General features: G+C 41.0%; 1 pseudogene across 1 annotated transcript; it reads right to left on the bottom strand.

Moving 5' to 3' along the window:
- Window positions 1-13,416: 13,416 nt before the first annotated feature.
- LOC112445694 (eukaryotic translation initiation factor 3 subunit M-like) lies at window positions 13,417-14,447 on the bottom strand (annotated as a pseudogene). Its single transcript, XR_003033754.2, has one exon. The product of XR_003033754.2 is annotated as a eukaryotic translation initiation factor 3 subunit M-like (transcript).
- Window positions 14,448-16,360: the final 1,913 nt, after the last annotated feature.

Below are 16,360 nucleotides of genomic sequence, written 5' to 3'. Positions count from 1 at the left end.
TCCAGCGGATGTTGGCAATTTGATCTCGGATTCCTTTGCCTTTCTATAACCAGGTTGAACATCTGGAAGTTCATGATTCACATTTTGCTGAAGCCTGCTTTGGAGAATTTTAAGAATTTCTTTACTGGCATGTGAGATGAGTGCAATTGTGCCATAGTTTGAGCATTTTTTGGTGTTGCCTTTCTTGGGGGTTGGAGTGAAAACTGACCTTTTGCAGTCCCATGGCCACTGCTGACTTTTCCAAAGTAGCTGGCATATTGTGTGCAGCACTTTCACTGCATCATCTTTCAGGATTTGAAATAGCTCCACTGGAATTCCATCACCTCCACTAGCTTTGTTCAGAGTGATGCTTTCTAAGGCCCGCTTGACTTCACATTCCAGGAGGTCTGTCCCTAGGTGTGTGATCACACCATCATGATTATCTGGGTCATGAAGGGTTTTTTTGTGCAGTTCTTCTGGGTATTTTTACCACCTCTTCTTTATATCCTCTGCTTCTGTTAGGTCCATGCCATTTCTGTCCTTTATCGAGCCCATCTTTGCCTGAAATATTCCCTTGGAATCTCGAATATTTTGAAGAGATGTCTAGTCTTTCCCATTCCATTGTTTTCCTCTGTTTCTTTGCATTGATCACTGAGGAAGGCTTTCTTAACTCTTCTTGCTATTCTTTGGAACTCTGCATTCAGTTGCTTATATCTTTCCTTTTCTCCTGTGCTTTTCGCTTCTCTTCTTTTCACAATTATTTGTTAGTCCTCCCCAGACAGCACTTTCGCTTTTTGGAATTTATTTTCCATGGGGATGGTCTTGATCCCTGTCTCCTGTACAATGTCACGAACCTCCGTCCATAGTTCCTCAGGCACTCTATCTCTCAGGTCTAGTCCCTTAAATCTATTTCTCACTTTCACTGTATAATCCTAAGGGATTTGATTTACGTCATACCTGAGTGGTTTAGTCGTTTTCCCTACTTTCTTCAATTTAAATCTGAATTTGGCAATAAGAAGCTCATGAACTGAGCCACAGTCAGCTCCCAGTCTTGATTTTCTGACTGTATAGAGCTTCTCCATTTTTGGCTGCAAATGATATAATCAATCTGATTTCAGTGTTGACCATCTGATGATGTCCATGTGTAGTCTTTTCTTGTGTTGTTGGAAGACTGTGTTTGCTATGACCAGTGTGTTCTCCTTGCAAAACTCTATTTGCCTTTGCCCTGCTTCATTCCATACTCCAGAGCCAAATTTTCCTGTTACTTCAGGTGTTTCTTGATTTCCAATTTTTGCATTCCAGTTCACTGTAATGCAAAGGACATCTTTTTTGGGTGTTAGTTCTAAAAGGTCTTGTCAGTCTTCACAGAAGCATTCAACTTCAGCTTCATCATTAATTGTTTGCACTTAGACTTGGATTACTGACATTGAATGGTTTGCCTTGGAAAAGAACAGAGATCATTTTATAGTTTCAGAGATTGCATCCTGCTACTGCACTTTGGACTCTTTTGATGACGATGATGGCAACTGCATTCCTTCTGAGGGATTCCTGCCCACTGTAGTAGATAGAATGTTCATCTGGGTTAAATTCACCCATTCCAGTCAATTTTAGTTCACTCATTCCTAGAATTTTGACGTTCACTCTTGCCATATCCTGTTTGACTACTTCCAATTTGCCTTGATTCATGGACTTAACATTTCTGGTTCCTATGCTCTATAGCTCTTTATAGCATTGGACTTTTCTTCTGTCACCAGTCACATCCACAACTGGGTATTGTTTTTGCTTTGGCTCAGTCCCTTCATTCTTTCTGGAGTTATTTCTCCATCGATCTCCTGTAGCATATTGGGCACCTACTGAACTGGGGAGTTCCTCTTTCAGTATCCTATCATTTTGCCTTTTCATAATGTTCATGCGGATCTCAAGGCAAGAATACTGAAGTGCTTTGCCCTTCCCTTCTCCAGTGGACCACATTCTCTCGGACCTCTCCACCATGACCCGCCCAACTTGGGAGGCACCACAGGGCCTGGCTTAGTTTCATTGAGTTAGACAAGGCTGTGTTTCTAGTGTGATTAGATTGACTAGATTTCTGTGACTCTGGTTTTCAGTGTGTCTGCCCTCTGATGCCGTCTTGCCAACACCTTACCGTCTTACGTGGGTTTCTAGTTACCTGGACGTGGGGTATCTCTTACACGGTGCTCCAGCAAAGCGCAGCCAACTACTCTTTTCCTTGGATGAGGTAATATCTCCTCACTGCCACCACTCCTGAACTTGAACTTGGAATAGCTCCTCTAGTCCCAAAAAAGAGAGAATATTCTTCCTGGTCCAGTTTTGGAAAGATGTGCTTTTCTAAGAATTTGTCCATTTCTTCCACGTTGTCCATTTTATTGGCATATAACTGTTGATAGTAGTCTCTTATGATCCTTTGTATTTCTGTGTTGTCTGTTGTGATATCTCCATTTTCGTTTCTAGTTTTATTGATTTGATTTTTTTCCCTTTGTTTCTTGATGAGTCTGGCTAATGGTTTGTCAATTCTATTTATCCTTTCAAAGAACCAGCTTTTGGTTTTGTTGATTTTTGCTATGGTCTCTTTTGTTTCTTTTGCATTTATTTCTGCTCTAATTTTTAAGATTTCTTTCCTTCTACTAACCCTGGGGTTCTTCATTTCTTCCTTTTCTAGTTGCTTTAGGTGTAGGGTTAGGTTATTTATTTGACTTTTTTCTTGTTTCTTGAGGTGTGCCTGTATTGCTATGAACTTTCTCCTTAGGACTGCTTTTACCATGTCCCACAGGTTTTGGGTTGTTGTGTTTTCATTTTTATTTGTTTCTATGCAAATTTTGATGTCTTTCTTGATTTCCTCTGTGATTTGTTGGTTATTCAGCATTGTGTTGTTCAGCCTCCATATGTTGGAATTTTTAATAGTTTTTCTCCTGTAATTGAGATCTAATCTTACTGCATTGTGGTCAGAAAAGATGCTTGGGGAACACATGTTTACATGTGGTGGATTCATTTTGATATTTGGCAAAACTAATACAATTATGTAAAATTTAAAAATAAAATAAAATTTAAAAAAAAGTCAAAAAAAAAAAAAAAGAAAAAGAAAAGATGCTTGGAATGATTTCTATTTTTTTGAATTTACCAAGGCTAGCTTTATGGCCCAGGATGTGATCTATCCTGGAGAAGGTTCCATGTACGCTTGAGAAAAAGGTGAAATTCATTGTTTTGGGATGAAATGTCCTGTAGATATCAATTAGGTCTAACTGGTCTATTGTATCGTTTAAAGTTTGTGTTTCCTTGTTTACTTTCTGTTTAGTTGATCTATCCATAGGTGTGAGTGGGGTATTAAAGTCTCCCACTATTATTGTGTTATTGTTAATGTCTCCTTTAATACTTGTTAGCATTTGTCTTACATACTGCGGTGCTCCCGTGTTGGTTGCGTATATATTTATAATTGTTATATCTTCTTCTTGGATTGATCCTTTGATCATTATGTAGTGACCATCTTTTTCTCTTTTCACAGCCTTTGTTTTAAAGTCTATTTTATCTGATATGAGTATTGCTACTCCTGCTTTCTTTTGGTCCCTATTTGCATGGAAAATCTTTTTCCAGCCCTTCACTTTCAGTCTGTATGTGTCCCCTGTTTTGAGGTGGGTCTCTTGTAGACAACATATGTAGGGGTCTTGTTTTTGTATCCATTCAGCCAGTCTTTGTCTTTTGGTTGGAGCATTCAACCCATTTACGTTTAAGGTAATTACTGATAAGTGTGATCCCATTGCCATTTACTTTATTGTTTTGGGTTCGAATTTATACACTGTTTTTGTGTTTCCTGTCTAGAGAATATCCTTTAGTATTTGTTGGAAAGCTGGTTTGGTGGTGCTGAATTCTCTCAGCTTTTGCTTGTCTGAAAAGCCTTTGATTTCTCCTTCATACTTGAATGAGATCCTTGCTGGGTACAATAATCTGGGCTGTAGGTTATTTTCTTTCATCATTTTAAATATGTCTTGCCATTCCCTCCTGGCTTGAAGAGTTTCTACTGAAAGATGAGCTGTTATCCTTATGGGAATTCCCTTGTGTGTTATTTGTTGTTTTTCTCTTGCTGCTTTTAATATTTGTTCTTTGTGTTTGATCTTTGTTAATTTGATTAATATGTGTCTTGGGGTGTTTCGCCTTGGGTTTATCCTGTTTGGGATTCTCTGGGTTTCCTGGACTTGGGTGATTATTTCCTTCCCCATTTTAGGGAAGTTTTCAACTATTATCTCCTCAAGTATTTTCTCATGGTCTTTCTTTTTGTCTTCTTCTTCTGGAACCCCTGTGATTTGAATGTTGTAGCATTTAATATTGTCCTGGAGGTCTCTGAGATTGTCCTCATTTCTTTAATTCGTTTTTCGTATTTCTACCTAAAGAAACTAAAGACCTATATATAGAAAACTATAAAACACTGGTGAAAGAAATCAAAGAGGACACTAATAGATGGAGAAATATACTATGTTCATGGATTGGAAAAATCATTATAGTGAAAATGAGTATACTACCCAAAGCCATTTATAGATTCAATGCAATCCCTATCAAGCTACCAACAGTATTCTTCACAGAGCTAGAACAAATAATTTCAAAATTTGTATGGAAATACAAAAAACCTTGAATAGCCAAAGCGATCTTGAGAAAGAAGAATGGAACTGGAGGAATCAACCTACCTGACTTCAGGCTCTACTACAAAGCCACAGTTATCAAGACAGTATGGTACTGGCACAAAGACAGAAATATGGATCAATGGAACAAAATAGAAAGCCCAGAGATAAATCCACGCACATATGGACACCTTATCTTTGACAAAGGAGGCAAGAATATACAATGGATATAAGACAATCTCTTAAACAAGTGGTGCTGGGAAATCTGGCCAACCACTTGTAAAAGAATGAAACTAGAACACTTTCTAACACCATACACAAAAATAAACTCAAAATGGATTAAAGATCTCAACGTAAGACCAGAAACTATAAAACTCCTAGGGGAGAACATAGGCAAAACACTCTCTGACATACATCACAGCAGGATCCTCTATGACCCACCTCCCAGAATATTGGAAATAAAAGCAAAAATAAACAAATGGGACCTAATTAACCTTAAAAGCTTCTGCACATCAAAGGAAACTATTAGCAAGATGATAAGACAGCCTTCAGAATGGGAGAAAATAATAGCAAATGAAGCAACTGACAAACAACTAATCTCAAAAATATACAAGCAACTCCCACAGCTCAACTCCAGAAAAATAAATGACCCAATCAAAAAATAGGCCAAAGAACTAAATAGACATTTCTCCAAAGAAGACATACAGAGGGCTAACAAACACATGAAAAGATGCTGAATATCACTCATTATCAGAGAAATGCAAATCAAAACCACTATGAGGTACCATTTCATGCCAGTCAGAATGGCTGCAACCAAAAGTCTACAAATAATAAATGCTGGAGAGGGTGTGGAGAAAAGGGAACTCTCTTACACTGTTTGTGGGAATGCAAACTAGTACAGCCACTATGGAGAACAGTGTGGAGATTCCTTAAAAAACTGGAAATAGAATTGCCTTATGATCCAGCAATCCCACTGCTGGGCATACACACTGAGGAAACCAGAAGGGAAAGAGACATGTGTACCCCAATGTTCATCGCAGCACTGTTTATAATAGCCAGGACATGGAAGCAACCTAGATGTCCATCAGCAGATGAATGGATAAGAAAGCAGTGGTACATATACACAATGGAGTATTACTCAGCCATTAAAAAGAAAACATTTGAATCAGTTCTAATTAGGGGGATGAAACTGGAGCCGTAGTGAAGTATGGCTTACATAGTGAAGTAAGTCAGAAGGAAAAACACCAATACAGTATAATGACACATATATATGGAATTTAGAAAGATGGTAACAATAACCCTGTGTATGAGACAGCAAAAGAGACCTGATGTATAGAACAGTCTTATGGACTCTATGGGAGAGGGAGAGGGTGGGAAGATTTGGGAGAATGGCATTGAAACATGTAAAATATCATGTATGAAACGAGATGCCAGTCCATGTTTGATGCACAATACTGGATGCTTGGGGCTAGTGCACTGGAACGACCCAGAGGGATGGTATGGGGAGGGAGGAGGGTTCAGGATGGGGAACACATGTATACCTGTGGCGGATTCATTTTGATATTTGGCAACTAATACAATTATGTAAAGTTTAAAAATAAAATAAATAAATTAATAAATAAATAAATGTACTTAGCAAAAACGTTCAGTAAATTTGGGTTCTTAGGGCAAGAGCCACCCACATCCTTGTAGGAATCTGTAATAAACCTTTCCCTGTTCCAAACACTAACATTTAGTTTTGATGGGCCTCATTCTGCATCAAGCACATGGATTTGCAATTTTGATAACAACCATACTGTTGAAGGGCTGACTTGGCCTCTCTTAAACAACAGCAGAGACTGGCCAAGTGCTCACAGTCATCCATATCATACCCACTGACTAGGCTTGGCTAAACGTTAGCTGTGCTTCTCTCCTCTGAACTTCAGCTTTCCCCAACGCTTGAGCAAGCGCTAAGAGTCAGACATTTCTGACTCCTTTAACAGCTCATTCTAAGAATCAGCTTACTACAGAAAGAAACACTTCCAGTCAAACTGCTCCATCATGCTGTCTGTTCGTCCGTCCCACCTCTTTCCCATTCACACACACACACACACACACACACACATCAAACTTACACACACAGATAGTTGCTGCGCACCCTCCTTATCTTCCATGTTAATGAAATATCTTTTTCTGTTCCACTTTGAGACATGTTAAGAACTTGTGTTCAAAGCATTCTCCCTATTGGAATCAGTTCATTTCATTTGTCCAGTTGTGTCCGACTGTGTACAAACCCGTGGACTGCAGCACACCAGGATTTTTTGTCCATCACCAACTCCCAGAGCTTGCTGAAACTCAAGTCAATCGAATCCCCGATGCCATCCAACCATCTCATCCTCTCTCTTCCCCTTCTCCTTGGCCTTCATTCCTTCCTAGCATCAGGATCTTTTCCAGTGAGACAGTTCTTTGCATCATGTGGACAAAGTACTGGAGTTGCAGCTTCAACGTCAGTCCTTCTAGTGAATAATCAGGACAGATACCACAGGTCCATGGTGTGGTGGCTGCATGGGCACAAGAGCGACTAGAGGAGCTATTCCAAGTTCAAGTTCAGGAGTGGTGGCAGTGAGGAGATATACCTCATCCAAGGAAAAGAGTAGTGGCTGCGCTTTGCTGGAGCAGCCGTGAAGAGATACCCCACGTCCAAGGTAACAGAAACCCACGTAAGACGGTAGGTGTTGCAAGACGGCATCAGAGGGCAGACACACTGAAACCAGAGTCACAGAAATCTAGTCAATCTAATCACACTAGAAACACAGCCTTGTCTAACTCAATGAAACTAAGCCAGGCCCTGTGGTGCCTCCCAAGTTGGGCGGGTCATGGTGGAGAGGTCTGAGAGAATGTGGTCCACTGGAGAAGGGAAGGGCAAAGCACTTCAGTATTCTTGCCTTGAGATCCGCATGAACATTATGAAAAGGCAAAATGATAGGATACTGAAAGAGGAACTCCCCAGTTCAGTAGGTGCCCAATATGCTACAGGAGATCGATGGAGAAATAACTCCAGAAAGAATGAAGGGACTGAGCCAAAGCAAAAACAATACCCAGTTGTGGATGTGACTGGTGACAGAAGAAAAGTCCAATGCTATAAAGAGCTATAGAGCATAGGAACCAGAAATGTTAAGTCCATGAATCAAGGCAAATTGGAAGTAGTCAAACAGGATATGGCAAGAGTGAACGTCAAAATTCTAGGAATGAGTGAACTAAAATTGACTGGAATGGGTGAATTTAACCCAGATGAACATTCTATCTACTACAGTGGGCAGGAATCCCTCAGAAGGAATGCAGTTGCCATCATCGTCATCAAAAGAGTCCAAAGTGCAGTAGCTGGATGCAATCTCTGAAACTATAAAATGATCTCTGTTCTTTTCCAAGGCAAACCATTCAATGTCAGTAATCCAAGTCTAAGTGCAAACAATTAATGATGAAGCTGAAGTTGAATGCTTCTGTGAAGACTGACAAGACCTTTTAGAACTAACACCCAAAAAAGATGTCCTTTGCATTACAGTGAACTGGAATGCAAAAATTGGAAATCAAGAAACACCTGAAGTAACAGGAAAATTTGGCTCTGGAGTATGGAATGAAGCAGGGCAAAGGCAAATAGAGTTTTGCAAGGAGAACACACTGGTCATAGCAAACACAGTCTTCCAACAACACAAGAAAAGACTACACATGGACATCATCAGATGGTCAACACTGAAATCAGATTGATTATATCATTTGCAGCCAAAAATGGAGAAGCTCTATACAGTCAGAAAATCAAGACTGGGAGCTGACTGTGGCTCAGTTCATGAGCTTCTTATTGCCAAATTCAGATTTAAATTGAAGAAAGTAGGGAAAACGACTAAACCACTCAGGTATGACGTAAATCCAATCCCTTAGGATTATACAGTGAAAGTGAGAAATAGATTTAAGGGACTAGACCTGAGAGATAGAGTGCCTGAGGAACTATGGACGGAGGTTCGTGACATTGTACAGGAGACAGGGATCAAGACCATCCCCATGGAAAATAAATTCCAAAAAGCGAAAGTGCTGTCTGGGGAGGACTAACAAATAATTGTGAAAAGAAGAGAAGCGAAAAGCACAGGAGAAAAGGAAAGATATAAGCAACTGAATGCAGAGTTCCAAAGAATAGCAAGAAGAGTTAAGAAAGCCTTCCTCAGTGATCAATGCAAAGAAACAGAGGAAAACAATGGAATGGGAAAGACTAGACATCTCTTCAAAATATTCGAGATTCCAAGGGAATATTTCAGGCAAAGATGGGCTCGATAAAGGACAGAAATGGCATGGACCTAACAGAAGCAGAGGATATAAAGAAGAGGTGGTAAAAATACCCAGAAGAACTGCACAAAAAAACCCTTCATGACCCAGATAATCATGATGGTGTGATCACACACCTAGGGACAGACCTCCTGGAATGTGAAGTCAAGCGGGCCTTAGAAAGCATCACTCTGAACAAAGCTAGTGGAGGTGATGGAATTCCAGTGGAGCTATTTCAAATCCTGAAAGATGATGCAGTGAAAGTGCTGCACACAATATGCCAGCTACTTTGGAAAAGTCAGCAGTGGCCATGGGACTGCAAAAGGTCAGTTTTCACTCCAACCCCCAAGAAAGGCAACACCAAAAAATGCTCAAACTATGGCACAATTGCACTCATCTCACATGCCAGTAAAGAAATTCTTAAAATTCTCCAAAGCAGGCTTCAGCAAAATGTGAATCATGAACTTCCAGATGTTCAACCTGGTTATAGAAAGGCAAAGGAATCCGAGATCAAATTGCCAACATCCGCTGGATCATGGAAAAAGCAAGAGAGTTCCACAAAAATATCTATTTCTGCTTTATTGACTATACCAAAGCCTTTGACTGTGGGGATCACAGTAAACTGTGGAAAATTCTGAAAGAGATGGGAAAACCAGACCATCTGATGTGCCCCTTTAGAAACTTCTATGCATGTCAAGAAGCAACAGTTAGAACTGGACATGGAACAACAGACTGGTTCCAAGTAGGAAAAAGAGTACATCAAGGCTGTATATTGTCACTCTGCTTATGTAATTTATATGCAGAGTGCATCATGAGAAACGCTGGGCTGGAGGAAGCACAAGCTGGACTCAAGATTGCCGGGAGAAATATCAATAAGCTCAGATATGCAGATGACACCACCATTTTGGCAGAAAGTGAAGAAGAACTAAAGAGCCTCTTGATGAAAGTGAAAGAAGAGAGTGAAAATTTTGGCTTAAAGCTCAACATTCAGAAAGCGAAGATCATGGCAACTGGTCCCATCACTTCAGGGGAAGTAGATGGGGAAACAGTGGAAAAAGTGGCTGAGTTTATTTTTCTGGGATCCAAAGTCACTGCTGATGGTGACTGCAGCCATGAAATTAAAGGAAGCTTACTTCTTGGAAGTAGAGTTATGACTATCTTAGACAGCATATTAAAAAGCAGAGAGTCTGTGGGAGAGGGTGGGTTGATTTGTGAGAATTTCAGTAAAACATGAATAATATCATATATGAAACGAATCGCCAGTCCAGGTGCAATGCATGATACAGGATGCTTGGGGCTGGTGCACTGGGATGACCCAGAGTGATGGGATGGGGAGGAAGGTGGGAGGGGGGTACAGGATGGGGAACACATGTACACCTGTGGCAGGTTCATGTATGTATGGGAAAACCAATATCATATGAAAAGTAATTAACCTCCCATTAAAATAAATAATTTTATATTAAAAATAAAAAATAAAAAGCAGAGACATTACTTTGGCAACAAAGGTCTGTCTAGTCAAGGCTATGATTTTTCCACTGGTCAGCTATGGATTGAGAGATGGACTATAAAAATCTGAGCGCCAAAGAATTGATGCTTTTGAACTGTGGTGTTGGAGAAGACTCTTGAAAGTCCCTTGAACTGCAAGGAGATCCAACTAGTCCATCCTAAAGGATATCAGTCCTGAGTGTTCATTGGAAAGACTGATGTTGAAAATGAAACTCCAATATTTTGGCTACCTGATGCGAAGAGCTGACTCATTGGTAAAGACCCTGATGCAGGGAAATATTGAGGGCAGGAGGAGAAGGGGACAACAGAGGAAGAGATGGTTAGATGGCATCACCAACTCAATGGACATGGGTTTGGGTGGACTCCGCGAGTTGGTGATGGACAGGGAAGCCTGGTGTGCTGCGATTCATGGTGTCGCAAAGAATCAGACAAGACTGACAAACTGAACTGACTTCCTCTCAGTCTTTCAGTGGAGACCAGTCCTTCTGTCTTCCCATTTGTCTCTGCCTCTCTGAATTTAAGTGCATCAATTATCTATTATGGCCTTGAAGGGGTGAGCTTGTGGGGGAGCATCACTGTACAGTCTGTACCATAGTCCATGGGGGTGAGTGTGGGGGTGGGGCTGGATTTGATGGACCACAAGTCACATCTTTCCTTAGGGTGTGCCAGCACCTATGGCTAAGAAGTTCAGTGGTAACAGGTCTGAAGCCAGATGTGAGGCAGAGACTTCCTTTTCCTCAGTGGCTTTCACTGTCCTATTGGGAGAAGGGTGGGATCCCAAGTTTCTGGAGCAGAAGCCCTGAATGTCACGCCAGATCTGGCTGTTTTCCCTCAAGTATGTACGCTCCCCTCTCCCAGCACTGCAACCCTAGCCACAGAGGGACAAGAGGAGCATGTTCTGCTTAGAAAAATAACAAAAGGAGCAAATCTCCAGGCTGGCTGCTTACAGAGATCTGACTACCTCTAACATGCCATCTGTGCCATCACCATCAGTAGCCTCTCCTGCCCTGTTTAATCATAGCTTCTGGTCTGAGACCTCTTGGTCCCTCACAGCTGATCACTTCCCCCAGCCTCTGCTATCCCTGCCCTGTTGAAGAGTGTGCTATTGTGCAGGTGAGGCCCTCATGGGCTCTGGGCATATACTGGGTCATCTGATGTGACAGTCTGGCCTCCATCAGAGATCAGGACTTCTCCTGATATGCTGCCTATGTAAGTGCCCTCCATGAGCAAGACCCCGGCTCTTCCAGCCACATGCCGCCCTGGGCCAGTTGCACCTCTGTTTCCCAGAATCCAGCTGTCTGCCTGGTCATGGCAGACCCTGCTCCAGTGCAAATCGGCCACACGGAGTAAGCAGGGCGTGTGTAAGTGTCAGCCCTTGTTGGGAAAACAGGCATCCACAAATGCGGTCTCAATCTGTCCTCTTCATTGTGGCTTGGGAGCAAGCCCCTGAGCACATGCTCCTGGAGGGAGGAGTCCGGGCTTCCCACAGACCTCCTATTAGTCCACAAAGCACTGCAACCACCTAAGGGTGTTTCTCTTCCCTGTGTCAGACCCCAGGACTTGTGTGTCCAATATACGACTCAAACCACCCAGGGCATATCTCCAACCGTGTAACCTCCCTTATATTCTGAATCCTCTCCCATGGGCCCATTTCAGGACTTGAATCATTCTTTTCCCTTCATACCCTGTTCCCTGTGGATCTTTCTTTGAGAGTAAGTTTGGGAATCTTACTGCGTTTTCCAATTAGTTTTTTGAGCTAATTGTTCTACATGTTGATGGATTCTTTTTATATTTTTTTTTCATTTGAGTATATTAGATTTACCAATTGTGTTTCAGGTGTCCAGCAAAGTGATTCAGCTTTACATATACATGTATTTGGGCTTCTCACTTGGCTCAGTTGTTAAAGAATCACCCTGCAATGAAGGAGATTTGGGTTCAATCCCTGGATTGGGAAGATATGCTTAGAGGGACATGACGAGATTCTCCAGTATTCTGCCCTGGAGAATTTCATGGACAGAGTAGCCTAGCAGGTTACAGTCCATAGGGTCACAAAGGGTAGAGCACATCTGAATCAACTGAGCTTGCACAAGCACACATACATATGTCTATTCCTTTACAAATTATTTTTCCATTTATGTTGTTACAGAACTTCTAGCAGAGTTGCCTGTGGTTTTGTAGGAGGTCCTTGCTGGTTATCTATTATATATATAGTGGTGTCTATATATATGTTAATCCCCAACTCCCAATTCCTCCCCCCACCATAACAACCATTTGGGAACCATCACCTTGGCTTCTATGTACATGTGTTTTTGATGTTCTTTGGGGGAGGCAGTTTAATCTTTTGAAGTCCTACTTTTCTGTTTTTGCTTTTGTTGCCTATGTTTTCGGGGTCACATACATAAAACCACTTCTAAGACCAATGTTTACAACTTCTCCAGGATGTTTTCTTCTAGCTCATTTATAGTTTCAGATCTTGCCTTAAAATCTTTAATCAACTTTGAGTTTAGTTTTTTATGTGGTATAAGGTAAGGGTCCTCTTTCAATCTTTTGCATTCAGATTTCTAGTTGCCCATGGCAGGTAATTGAAGAGATGGTGAGGTGAAACTTAATCATGATCATCTCAAGGCAGGAATGAGTGACAAGCCTATAGGAAAGGCACTGGAGTGAGGGACTTGGCCAGGAGCATGTAAAGTTTGGTGACTCCCACTTGATTCCCGCTGATATGTGGATGTGATCCTGGGCAGATGCGTTCTGACCCTAGGCACATAGATTTGCTCTTGACCTCTGCCAATCAAGAGAAGCCTCTGGGCCAGCAGTATTGTGCACTCATCATGAGTCCATGGGCACTGCTTTGGCTTTTGCATTCTGTGTCATGCAAATGGGTGGTCTTAATACTAAGGCATAGAGTTCCTCTTGACGACAGATAAAATAAGCTTCTCATTTAAGTTCCTTTGACTTCTGATTCACCCTCTAGTTTATGGATTTTACTATATTTTCAAACAGATTCTTTTTTTTTTCAGATTTTAGCCTATATTTTACTATGATTTAGATTTTCCAAAAAGAGCAAAACTACACAGCATAAAAATTCAGGTGTCAGAAAGACTCAAAAGGCTGTTTTTCACTTTGTTCAAATTTTGTTTCCAGGCATTAAGTGTGTCATAGAGTTGCTGCCACTGCTGTTTTCCAAATGTCCGATGTGTGCTATGGCTGACAACAACTTTTCTCTGGGTTTGATCAATTTTGCAGTAGACCATTTTAGTTCTTACAGCATCAATAACAAATGCTTCAACATCATCAGCTCCAATCTGAAGTTCTTGTTGCATTGTGTCAAAAGAAATTTCTTTATTTTCCACGGCCATTCCCATAAAAGTAAGCAGTCTCATTTTTGCCATATTCTGTTCATGCAGTAGGCCAAGTGAATCAATGAAGTCTTTATTATTCTGATAAAACTTGACATATGATGCCAATTTAGCACTCACAAAAATGGTTAAAAGATCATGAATAAGCTCGCCTTCCAAAAACTTGACTGGTTTTAACGTAAGAAGATGGTCAAAAAGGAATGCATTTGGATCTTTCAATGCTCGCACAATACACCTGTGGGCATCAACTCGAGCCTGGGAAGCATTGTCCTCCGTGTAACTGCCTAACAATTCCACCATAACTTTTGATGCGGCATCACTTTTCTTACAATCCACAAGTGCCTCATAAAGTAGTCTTAAAAGGGTGTGTTTTTTTTCAGTGGTGAGGTTCCAGTCAGAAATCCATTTTCTAACTTGATCCAGCTCAGTTGGAATATACTGGATGGCCCCACAAGATGCTGCCACTTTAATGAGGCTGCAATACACTGTATATCTTACAGGAGTATTCTTATCCATCCCATGGAAAAGGTTGCTTAGCAACTGCAGTCTCAGAGACGGACGTTCACCTTCCCGAAATTTGACCAGTTTCTCACATAGGCTTTCAATCAGAGCTTCTTGCTTATCTGGTTCCAGGATCAACAGGAGGGATACAGTGTTCATCAACTTTCAACATCTTTATATCTTCCTCAGGACAACATCGCAGGCTTAATACTGAGTAAATTACTAAGTCTTCTGAATTCTCTTTGAATTTAGCTCTTTAGACTTTCAAATAAGCGCGATTCAAGTCCTCGCTGATGTCGATGAAGCTGGACACTCATTTGAAGCCAGGCACCGTGATCGCCACCACACTGTACAAACAGATTCTTGACATACTTGGCCATTAGAGAGTGATTACTCTCCCTTACAGTCTTAGATAATTAACTCTGATAATATTTTTATATCAGCCACACTGTTGAACCTTCTAATCTGTTTACCCTCTGGCTATGCATTTTCTGATAAGATTAGCATATCTTCAAAATCTATCCTACAGAACTGCATGTAATGAACTTGCAAGTGATTAGAGAAGTGAAAATATTAAATACACAAGAGAATGATTAAGAACATTTCTTGGGAGGTGGCGATTAGGCTGGCCTCAGATGGTTGCTAGTTTCTGAGTCACAGAAGATAGGATGACCACAGGCATAGAGGAAATTAGGTCTTAGGGAATTCATTGTATCAGTCAATAGAGATTGTTATGGCCACAGCAAGACGGGTCAGTTGGAATCTATTCATGAAGAACCTGTATAAGTGGAAGTATAAAGAGTTTCTTCTACTCTTTGTGAGTGCTAAAGAGCAAATCTCTCACCCCCATACAACACAGAATTTACAATAGGACTTGTCGTGTTTGAGTCACAAAATACTGTCCTTTTCCTGGAGAGCTACAGGTATCTGATATTGTATTATTGTTATTGATCTAAATGGATATAACCTTTTTCAACTCATGACTTAGTGTTTATGGTTTTCTCTTTTAACCCTAAGAGTCTTGGATCCTTTTTAAACTTTATGCATCCTCAATTCTTTCTGCAAGGTGGCAGTTTATCCATGGATCTTAAAATATATACCAGCGCTACTTTAGGGAAACAAGGCCCTCTAACCTACACTTCTGGTCCACCTCAGGACTTTCCTGATAGCTCAGTTGGGAAAGATTCTGCCTGCAAAGCTGTAGACATCAGTTCAATTCCTGGGTAGGGAAGCTCTGCTGGAGAAGGGATAAACTAACCACTCTACCATTCTTTGGCTTCCCTTGTGGCTCAGCTGGTGAAGAATCTGCCTTCAATGTGGGATGCCTGTGCTTGGTCCCTGGGTTAGGAAGATCCCCTGGAGTAAGGAAAGGCTAACCACTCCAGTATTCTCGCCTGGAGAATTCCATGGACAGTAAAGTCCATGGAGTCACCAACTGTCAGACACGACTGAGCAACTTTCACTTTCAGCTGTTCAGGCCTAGTCATCTGTTACCTTCCCCTAACAGCAAGTATTTCAGTCAGTCCTAAAACAGGGCATTAAAATGTGATAGTGTTAAATGGTGATAATATATACAGATCTGGAATCAGAGCACCCACCTATCAGGGCTCCCTGTCCATATCATCCTTGTAGCTGCTTGCCCAACTAATTTTCACAGGCAGGGTTGATAGTTCTCCCACCTCCTTTGAAAGGACAACAAACCCAGGGTCTCCTTCACTCTTAATGATTTTAAATCACATTCAGTGACTGACTTTGAAACATCAACTGTGTCTCTCAGGAGTTAAAGTGCCAGAAATATTTAACTAGGGAGCTGCAGTCCAGATAAAAGATACCGTAGCATTGACTTGAAATCTGAACTCAACTCTTTTGATGCTGATGGTGAAACTCTGTTTTAATTGTTTCTAAAATGCTTTCTGAAAACACATGGGATTCCTCTGGTAGAGACTCTGCCTTATATATATCTCCATATTTGATTGACTACTCCTTGAAACTATTCAAACACTTCAAAACTAAAGTTAACACCAAATGAAATATTCGATACTCTTCTTTTTAAACCATGAAAACTTGTAGAATTTGACTTACAATAGAGTTTATTGC

This window comes from Bos taurus, unplaced genomic scaffold (genome assembly GCF_002263795.3).
Source record: "Bos taurus isolate L1 Dominette 01449 registration number 42190680 breed Hereford unplaced genomic scaffold, ARS-UCD2.0 Leftover_ScbfJmS_31, whole genome shotgun sequence".
NCBI lineage: Eukaryota > Metazoa > Chordata > Mammalia > Artiodactyla > Bovidae > Bos > Bos taurus.
Note: the sequence above shows the minus strand (reverse complement) of the source record. Positions and strands in the feature narration are given on the sequence as shown.